Source organism: Symphodus melops, assembly GCF_947650265.1.
Source record: "Symphodus melops genome assembly, chromosome: 21".
Lineage (NCBI taxonomy): Eukaryota > Metazoa > Chordata > Actinopteri > Labriformes > Labridae > Symphodus > Symphodus melops.
The window spans coordinates 19,730,737-19,740,885 of NC_136711.1; the positions used below are offsets into that span (position 1 = coordinate 19,730,737).

General features: G+C 45.6%; 1 protein-coding gene and 1 long non-coding RNA gene across 2 annotated transcripts in view; one reads left to right on the forward strand and one right to left on the reverse strand.

The window, feature by feature from the left end:
- LOC306817093 overlaps positions 1-10,149 on the forward strand; it is a 160,747-nt gene that overhangs the window by 50,304 nt on the left and 100,294 nt on the right. The gene's annotated exons all lie outside the window — the stretch shown is intronic.
- Positions 1-10,149, reverse strand: part of LOC306817072 (UDP-glucuronosyltransferase 2C1-like) — a 78,870-nt gene that overhangs the window by 42,471 nt on the left and 26,250 nt on the right. The window lies entirely within an intron of this gene.

A 10,149-nucleotide genomic window follows, 5' to 3' on the forward strand; every position in this document is an offset into this window, starting at 1 on the left:
AAACAGAAACTGAACTTTGACTTGAGGAGTGGGAGGTGAGCTTTTTGTTTTTACCTTTCGACCGCCGCCTCCGTGATCCAGATAACTCTTCAGCTTCTCCAGATAGGCTGAAGGAGGATTCTTCACTTGAAACCGTTCCTGAAGATGTAGACACACACACACACACACACACACACACACACACAGATCTGTAATTGCTGGCTGTGCTGCAGTGAGGAGGAGGGAGTGGGCTCAGGGTTTGATTACTCAGCGTCTCTCATGCAAATAGATCTGATCTTAAGTTTGAAGAAATGACTCGACTGCAGGGGTTTTAAATTCAACCAGGCCGAACTCATAACATTAATAAAACAACGTTTATGAGAAGCAAACTGTGACTGTGTGTGTGTGTGTGTGTGTGTGTGTGTGTGTGTGAGGTGTCCTCTTTCACTCTCTCATCATGACTCAGTTTGTTATGGATGCACCTGTGGTTACTACGGTGATGCTCAATATTAATGAGCTTCCTCGTGTGTGTTTGTGTGTTTTTGAGGACCGGAGCAGAGCCGTGTATTTGCGTTTTGTTTGCATGACGCTTTGACTGAGCCGGCGTGAGGTGAGAAGCCTCACCTGGTCGCAGATCAGGTCCCACTTCTTGTCGTTGTCGTACTGACTCAGGATCTTCACCTTGTCTGGAGGGAGATTCATGGTGTTCTGCAATAAAGAGGAGAAGAATTAAAGGGAGAGTCTGAACCTGCTGAAATCACAGAGAACATGAACAACACCAGATTGAGCAACATAACAATTTTTATCTTCAGTCAGTGAGCAAGCAGGAACCTTCAGTGCTATAACAGTGTGTGGGGGGGAACTGCAGTTCCTCAAGTGCCCACTAGAGGTTGGCTACAAAAAAAGTAAAAACCACACAAACCACAAGGACTTAAGTCCAAACATTGACTTTAACAGCAGAATTAAACATGTTAAATATGATAATAACTTCTTATCGACAGCTGAAAATTTTTGAAATTTATTCTAAGAGTCATAAATAAACCAGCTCGATCAGAATTGTAGGATTTGACAGGTTGGTGCGTTCTCGCTGTTTTCAAGGAGACGGTGAGGGAGAGTCAACATTTTCAAAATGGCGACCGACATCTCTTGACTTGTCAGACACCAATGGAAGAGGTCACTGAGACTACATCCATGTTTATCCACCCCCCCACCCCCCCCCCCCCCCCCCCCCCGAGCCACCACAACGTTCCTGTGAAGCTCCGATAACAGAGCGCACCTCGCACACTTTTAAACGCCGCTGCTGTCCCAGAGAATAAACGGATGCAGAATCAGCTGAGCTCATTGAAACACAGGAGGCCTTTTTATCGCTTCAGTCTTTCTCTTTCCTCTCGTATCACATCGGTTCCCTCCTCCCTCGCCGTGATAAAGTCAGCTCGACGATTCGTCACAAGGTCAGTGTTTGTGTGTCGGCTGAGGAATGACCAGCAGTCATTACTTAGTGCTGATTTACTGCAGGGAGCGCTGACACAAACTCCTGTTGAGTCACCGGTTCAGGCAGCGTCTTCCAGCTGGTAGAACGAGGCTCAGTGACCTCGAGCTGACACTGATGACACCTCAGCACTAACCCGTTTGAAGTTATCATGAAGAAAGCTCGACCTCGAGGAGATTCACAAAAACACATTTCCTTCCAATATGGATTCTGATACCTAAACTTATAATGAAAGCTTCTGCATTCAAACAAACAGCTAGCATGTTTAAATGGATGAACAGATGCATGTGAGCCGTGCAGGGAAAGGAGGGCACAGCGGAGTGCAGCAGTAAATCAATACTACTCTGATAAATCAGCCCGATGAGCGAGCTGCCGGGTCGATACGTGGCGGTTACGTGCGGCCCACTGAGTCGCTCTCAAACTCTTTCAAACTGAGCGAGAGAAAACAACTCAGATTTATTTCTCATAGAGCAAAAAAAAGTTTGTAGATGAAATCTCCTCTGTGACCTTGATGAGAAAGGTCACGAATACATCAGCTCGACTGTGAACATATTCGCTTCCTCAGGTCGACTCAGAGTTTCGTTTTCGTGGTTTCGTCGCAGAAAGGAATCACTCCCATGATTCCCCGCCTGCATCGACGTCATGCTTTCTGATTGTTTTGATTGAGAGCCCCCTGAAAGCTGAGTGGTCTTCATGTTTATTTTGCCCTTTAGCTGTTTAAGGTTGAGCCAATTATTATTATTATTATTATTATCATTATTATTATTATATGTGCAATAATTTCAACCAAAGTGCAATATAATTTTTTCAGCCATATTTTGTATATTTTTGCTTCTTCCATGCATTTTTTTTAAAACTTTTTTCCAACAGAGAGTTTTTTATTATTTATTTTATCTGATTCTTTATATTGTTACTTTTTTTTGTTACCTGCTACATTTTATTGTAAATGCTGTTTGGGACCCTAAATGTCCCAGAGGTCTCAAAAGGATCAATAAAGTTCAGTCTAGTTACGACTGTAGTTTAATCACGTTATTTAAGACGGATGAAGACGCCGCTGTCGTTCGGCGGTCAGCGGGGACTTTCTGTGTGACGGTGAAGTGAGATCTGTGGGAGAACTTTCTCCTCCAGCTGGTCAGCGTGCGGCCCTCCGTGGATCACTTCATGCACAACTTGGACGTGTTGAGTGTGAAAGCACACGTGGCCTTTCGCTCGCCATGGCAACCTGCTCAGTAATCGCTGCAGTATTTCACTGTGAGACTTTGGAAAATCTTTCTGCCTCAGCTTTGGACGCTTCTGATTTAAGAGGCGTCAAAAAGCGGAAAAAAGGGAAGTGACCTTCACAGCTGCCGTTAAACGTGAGCGCCAAGTGGACAGAAAGGAACATTTTCAGGTTCATTTCAGCAGCGCGGCGGGAAAATCGTGTTGACCGGCGTTTCTGATTTTAAGAATCGGAGGCTCAGACGAGCAGCAGCGAGAGACAGAAGCAGTGTGTTGTATTCAGCAGACAGAAGTGGATCATTGTCGCTGAATGATGCATGATGATGCATTCCTGAATTTATAAAAAGTGCTGAGGGTCCCAGAAGGACGGATCGATGGCGTCGTGGCGTTCGCAGAAACGAGCTGCGTTTTGCTGCAGAGGTTGAATAATTACTGATAAATCGGAGCCCTTCCTCTGCACCGACACAACGCCGTGTCTGCCTGATGATGTCACAGCTCTGTGAGGAACACGTCACTCAGCCGGAGGATCGATGCATCAGGCTCACAGACAGCAGCTCCAGGTCACTTCTGTCACGCTTCATCAGCTGCTGTTTCAACATGTTGGTTTTTTTAACTGATGCAGAAATACAAGGTGGACTAAATTATGTCACACACACACACACACGCACACACACACACACACACACACACACCAGAAGCAGATTATTACAGTAAAAAGAAACTCACTAGGAACATTTTTCAGTTTTTAAACAAAAAATGTGTAAATCTTTTTTTTAAATTTTACACTTAAACGTCTAAATGAAAGAAAAGTGGACTCAACCTGTTCTATAGTTTGTAGTTAACATCACCTCAGATATTTCCTTACATAGTCTGCAACTATCAAAGTTCATTTTATAGTTTTAATGGGACGTGTCTTGTTGTGACGGCGGCCATGATGAGCCGCCATGACGCTGCAATAAATGAGTAGAATTGTTTTTTATATCTGCAGGATTTCAAACGTGGTTTTCACGTTTGTAGCGGACTGTGTGGTCGATGTCTCCTTACAGACTTTATGAAATAGATTCTGATGTGTCAGAAATGAAAGTTCAGGATCAGTGCGACTGTGATCCTGCAGCTTCGAGCGTTACGACGATCATAGAATCAAACTGAACTTCCTAACCTCTTTAACAAGCGAGTAAACAAACGCTCCTGTTTTTCTTCCTCTCTCTCTCTCTCTCTCTCTCTCTCTTTTTCACTCCGTCTGTAAATACACAAATCCACAGATGTACATTTACAATTCCACCCACTGCCGCATACCCAGCTGGGAGATATGCAAAGTGTTATGTAAAAGACAAAAAGTGCTGGAGCTCACTAAATCATTTCAACAACGGCGTTATCCGAGCGGCGTCCTGTGCAGATTTCTGTTCAGGTCTGAGGACGCTGCAGTGACAGCAGACACAACACAGAGAAGTCAGTGCACACACACACACACACACACGCTCATGCAGATGTGAGCGCGCACACACACACACACACCCTGCAGACCCCACAGCTCTGAGGGAGCCTCTGCAGAGCGTGCAGCAGCTCTCACAGGCAGCACCGAGCCGGCTGGTTTGTATGCAGACAGAGTTTATTCTCCACTTAACACAGAAGATTTGCTCTGCAGACTCAGCAGAGGAGGAGGAGGAGGAGGAGGAGGAGGAGGGGGAGGAGGAGGAGGAGGAGGAGGAGGAGGGGGAGGAGGAGGAGGAGGGGGAGGAGGAGGGGGAGGAGGAGGAGGAGGAGGAGGAGGAGGGGGAGGAGGAGGAGGAGGAGGAGGAGGAGGAGGAGGGGGAGGAGGAGGAGGAGGAGGAGGAGGAGGGGGAGGAGGAGGAGGAGGAGGGCTGCTTGTTGGGAGAGATGATCTATATTTGGGGAGTGGAAGCAAAAGTGAAGGAGCAAAAAAAAGAGCCAGGGAACGTGTGGAGCAGGATGGAGAGGTGGTTGCAGTTAATCTGCTGCAGAACGACAGATTTTTTATTTATTTATTTATTAAATTTAATCTCACATTTATCTGCAGACTCGTGCAAACACCTCAAATGGACTGCTGATGCATCCACGCTCGAGTTAAAGAAGCTGCAGCAGTTTACACAAACTGTGGTCATTCAATGACCCCAACACACACACACACACACACACACACACACACACACACACGCTGGATGAGTATGTATAATGTATTCCAGCTCCTGAGGACAAATGAGTAATGAAATGAGTGGACAGCTTTGCAGAGTGATGCATGCGTTATTGATGAAGGCCTCCTGTCTTTGAAGTTCAGGTCTGCAGCAGCTTAAAGGTTCCCAGAGGAGCTCACAGATAAATCCTCTTTAACTGCTTACAGGGAGAGTTTGTTCTTCTGACCTGCCTTCGCACGCCGTTAGGATGCAGTGGGCGGTTAAAGAGCCTTTGGAGGTAACGTCATGTGACATCATCCGTCTGTTCCTGCAGGGGGCGGTATGGAGGCTCATCGACGGCGGCCTCGGTCAGCCGAACGAGCTGAGGCCAGTTTCAGGTCGGCCTCGCGCCTCACTCGTGTGGTCGTACAGGAAACATTTAGACTCTGTCTCGTCCTGCTCTTCGTCTTGATTTGATATTTAGCTCCCTCGGACTCGTCCTGTCTTGGTCTCGGTTAGTGTGGTCTAGACTACAACACAACGTCTATCTAAAATCAAACCTCCATTGCTTCCTGAAAGGGCCGCTCCCAACCATCGTTCTGTCGAGGTGAAGAGCAGGAGGCCGATCTCGAACCTCCAGCTGCACGCCTTATCGTGAATGACTCTTATCCTTCATCAAAACTGCTGAGTCATCAAAACGTACAGTGTGTGTGGATGGAGACATGAGCTAATCACACCTATGTGCTGTGAACATGTCTGCTGTAAAAACAGGCTGTTTGAATGGGTGTGTATGTGACTTCCTGTGCTGCTGCAGCCAGCCTCTAGTGGACACTCCAGGTACTGCAGGAGTTTCACACTTCCTCCTTGATGCTGCTGCTTGGTTTAAACCTTGAGAGCTGAGCTCTTACACACATCGACTGAGCTGCCTCGACTGAAGGGAGCTCTCATTGATTATCACTCAGCCTGAGGAGGTCTCTGTTCCTGACGATAACCCTCCGGCCTCTTTGTGTTTGAGAACGATCCAATCACAGCTCAGCTAACGTGACGTCATATCGTCGCTGCATCAGATAACCATCAGGCAGCGACAGGAGGAACGCGGGACATGCTGGAAGCGGTCCGTCCACATATTGGACGTCACATCTGTCAGCAGGGAGGCGTGGCGTCAGCTCGTCACCGCTCGCTCGTCGTAAACACATCAGAGCAGTAATGACGAGACTTCAAGTCGCTGTCGAGGAATGCAATAAAAGACGCCTAATGGTATTTCTTTATATCTGCTTTTAAACACACACTCATCACTGGAATAAAGACGGATTTACCGGAATCATTCGAAAAGTTTGTTCACATTAAAACATCTTTAGAAACTAAGTCATCAAAACCAGATCATATTAATCACATGATGGAAACTTTCTTTAAAGATCCAATCAGTGAACTGTGACGGATGACATCACCGTGCATTATATGAATATACAGTTTATATAATTATATAAATATACACTTTATATAATTATATAAATAGAAATAGAAAAGTTTAGTCCAGCAACAACGTAGAACTCAAGCCAGACCTCCAATACGAAACATAGATCCACAACACTGAAGACAAAACAAACACACAACACCCGAGGAAGTCCACATCATACACACATCCTGTACCTGAACATAATAACAGATTATTCAGAGGCAGGTGGCATCATCCCTTCATCTCCAGTAATGGAGCGAGTGAATGGTTTCATGTCATATTTGGTAGCATTCGATGTGGACTCTGGAGGAAGACTAAAACACAAACTTTAGATTTGATTAAAGTGGAAGCCGAGCTGCTCCTCCAGCAGAGCATGCAGGGAGCCTAATGCTGCAGTAAGCTCCAGCATAAAGGACCTCTTATGTATCTTTCCACAGTGGCATTGTGTACCTGGCACTGTGATAAGCTTGTCCTGAGGACGTGCACATTTCATACATATTCCACATTCTTTGTTTCTCTCTCGTGTTTTGCTTCGTGCTCGTTTCTCGACCTGTAACTCACCAGCACGGCGCTGAAGCGCTGCTCCAGTTCCTCCTCAGGTGGCATGGGGAGCTTGAGCCCTGCGGGTTGTTTCTGGGACCCTGCCGAGCTTGGGGGGGCCGATGTCGTCTTGCCCTCCTTCAGCTGGGGGACCTCCAAGCTCCCTGCTGCGTTTCCCATATTTTTAAATCCAACAGATCCGACAGAAGCGTGAAAAAAAACCCTGCCCTTAAAAACAGCTCTGAAAGGTCAATAATTAATCAGCTGATTTGTTTTTAGTTATTAAAAGTTAGGAGTGAGTCTCTGTGAGGTGCTGGCCTGGGACCTTCCCTTGTATCCATGAGGCCGGTCTGTGGATTCATCCTGATGAAGAGCTCAATAGTTGCCCTTGTGCTCACAGGAGAGGAAGGCAGCCCTGCCTCTGAGCGAGCTCCTGATGCATTATGAAACCCTAGAAAGAGGGAAGGGGATATCCTGAGAGTGACAGACAGAGTGACAGCTGAGCGAGTGAAAGAGAAAAAGGGGGAGGAGCTCTGAGCCTTCAGCTCTGTGCACGGGACGTGAGAGAAAAGAAACATTAACTAACAACAGTTAACTCATTACTTGTGTTGTTTGAATCCTGGACAAAACTCTGAAGGAAACTAGTCCAGAAGCTGCAGCGAGATCAGGCTCGGAGGGGTTTCTGGTGGTCTCTGGAGGTCCTCCTGCTGCTGCTGGACCGTGCCGGTCTCTGATCTCTGTGTGCAGAGGGATGAAGAGGACGAGAGGGAGAGGCAGGGATCCAGCAAGCGGACACTCGGTCTATCTGAAACAGGGATAGAGAGAAGCAGAGGAGAGAGAGAGAGAGAGAGAGAGAGAGAGGGAGAGGGAGAGAGAGAGGGGGAGAGCGGAGCGCTCTGGGTCCTAAAGCCTCCATGTGCAAGAACTCAGAAGCCGAGCTGTTGAATTTAAGACACAACACAAACATGAAGAGTTCTTGTTATGCATGGATCCTACACAGCTCGATCTCTTCTTCTTCTTCTTCTTCTTCTTCTTCTTCTTCTTCTTCTTCTTCTTCTTCTCTGATGAAGACAACCAAAGTGTTTAAAGACAATTTAATGAATGATCGATGAAGCTTTCAAATAATAAACTACTGACCTTTATTCTTTTTTTAACCCAAAAACATTTGACATGTTTTTTTAATGTTTTTCTGCAACTTTAGACATTAAGCAGGAGGAATTGTTTTTGAAGGATCAACCTGAGCGATGACTGCGATCCCCGTGGTGTGTCGGGGTCTTCAGAGTCTGATCTTCTGCCTTTTGGAGACAAATCCATCGCAGCCTTGTTCTGCAACAGAAACACTTGAAGTTTGTGTGAAAATAAGAGGAAATCAGTGATTGCATTAAAATACTGAAGAAGATTCTGTTTGTCCCACACAGGTCTGAATGTGATGCTGTTTCTCTTACTTTGAAAGATTAGAATCACAGCGTTCACATAGCTCGTTCTTCCATTTTGAAAACAGTCGGAGAGAAATGTGAATTTAGACAGTTTTTCAATGCCTTCATGTTCTCTGGGTTTTGTTTTTGCTTTTTTTCTAGTCATGCTGTGAAAACTTGAGCAACCCAACACAAACTGCCCGCCTCTGAGTTTATCTTTAAGAAGATTATTGTGTCCAGTTTTTGTTGGACTGCGGAGAAAGAGACCTTTTGTTGTTCAGCTCTGACGGCCTGTTACTGCGTCTGAAAGGATTACTCGAGTTTGTATCTCAGCGTCGTTCGTTACATCTGTTATCGCTGAGAGAATCAGCTCAGTAAACCTGGAACTTAAAGAGTCTGATTCATAAGAGAGACACACGTAACACGCCAGCGATTCAACACAACACGTTGCATCATCAGAATCTCTTCTAACACCCTGCGTCTCAGCGCTGTGACTGCTAAAGAGGATCACAGTCCTAATCACAATCAGAAGTTGTGCGGCGGCGATGACGGTGGCGGTTTGTAAAACGAGCTGCTGTTTAACCGGCGTGTTGGTGGAAGGTGGAGGAGGCGGGCGTTAATAAGTAACGAGCGTCACTCTGATACCTGCGAGTCTGAGCACACGCGCTGCTCGTCAACGGGCTTGAGGCCCCACGCCAGGAGGAGCCCCCCCCCCCCCCCATTTTCTCTCCCTCTCTCCAACAAAATATTTTTTTTAAATGTGCAAATTCTGCAATGCCAGTCGGAAACCTCCCTCATGGGGCCCCATCTGCCAACACTTACTCTCTACGGCCTGCTTAGTGTTGGGTGCATTTTAGGTGTGAAATAAATAATGGATGCTGGTTGGAGGGGCCCCCCAATGAATCTTTACCAAGGGCCCCTACAGACCCTCAAAGCGCCCCTGCATGAAGCCTTAAGTTTCTAAAACATCTTTAACCTGGAAGGAGTTTTCCAAAACTTGTGTTTTCAGTTAGCTAAAATGCTGTTTGCGTACGAAAGGTCAAAACGTAGAGAAAAACCCACCGCTGCATGTCGAGGGTCACTTATGTTGTTTCTGTTTTTGACTATGTTTATTTATCAGAGGGTTTCTTCTTCTGATGTATGAAAGAGTCCTCTCATGTTTTTAAGAGCAAACTGTAGAAAGTGTTCCTGGACCAGGCCGCCATCTAGTGGTCAAAACGTCTCATGACTTCACAGTGGGGAGTGAGTTTCTGAACTTCTTTCTCATATTTAAAAAACTAGAGATGACACGTGACGATGAAGTAGACTTTATAAGAGCTCCTTTTTAAATCACTTCAATCACTATTATTTGGTTATTTGTCCTGGAGGACGACACACTTTTAAGAAAAGACTTATAAAGACTATAGATGATGATAGACCAGCTCCTTGTTGCTGCTGTAGACCACCAGGGGAACTGGCACCTCGAGCTCTTATCTCTGCCTCTCTCTGTGCATACACATCTGATTGTAATACGTCACTATCTGTAAATCTTGGTTACTAACCACACGTCTTCCTGAGCTCTTCCATTGGTGGGGACGGCCTGCTGCTATGGACCCCCCCCCCCCACAGAGTAAGGTATTTTATCTTCTTTGAGATAACACTTGCTATGAATTGGTGCTATACAAATAAAGATTGGTTGATTGTCCCTTATTAATCATTAAAATCAGTTCAGTTTAATTTAAAAAAAAAAAAACAATTTTCAATGGAAACAGAAAAACCTTCTTGGATTTTCTTGGATTTTGTGAAAATCTGTTGGGTCACTATTTGTTTGTTACCAACTCTGAAACTTCAATTAAAAGAGATTACAACAGAAAGTCTCCTGAACACAAAGCTCTACTACCAACAGTGTGAAAGCTTTTAATAGGATCTCACTTCCTGAAA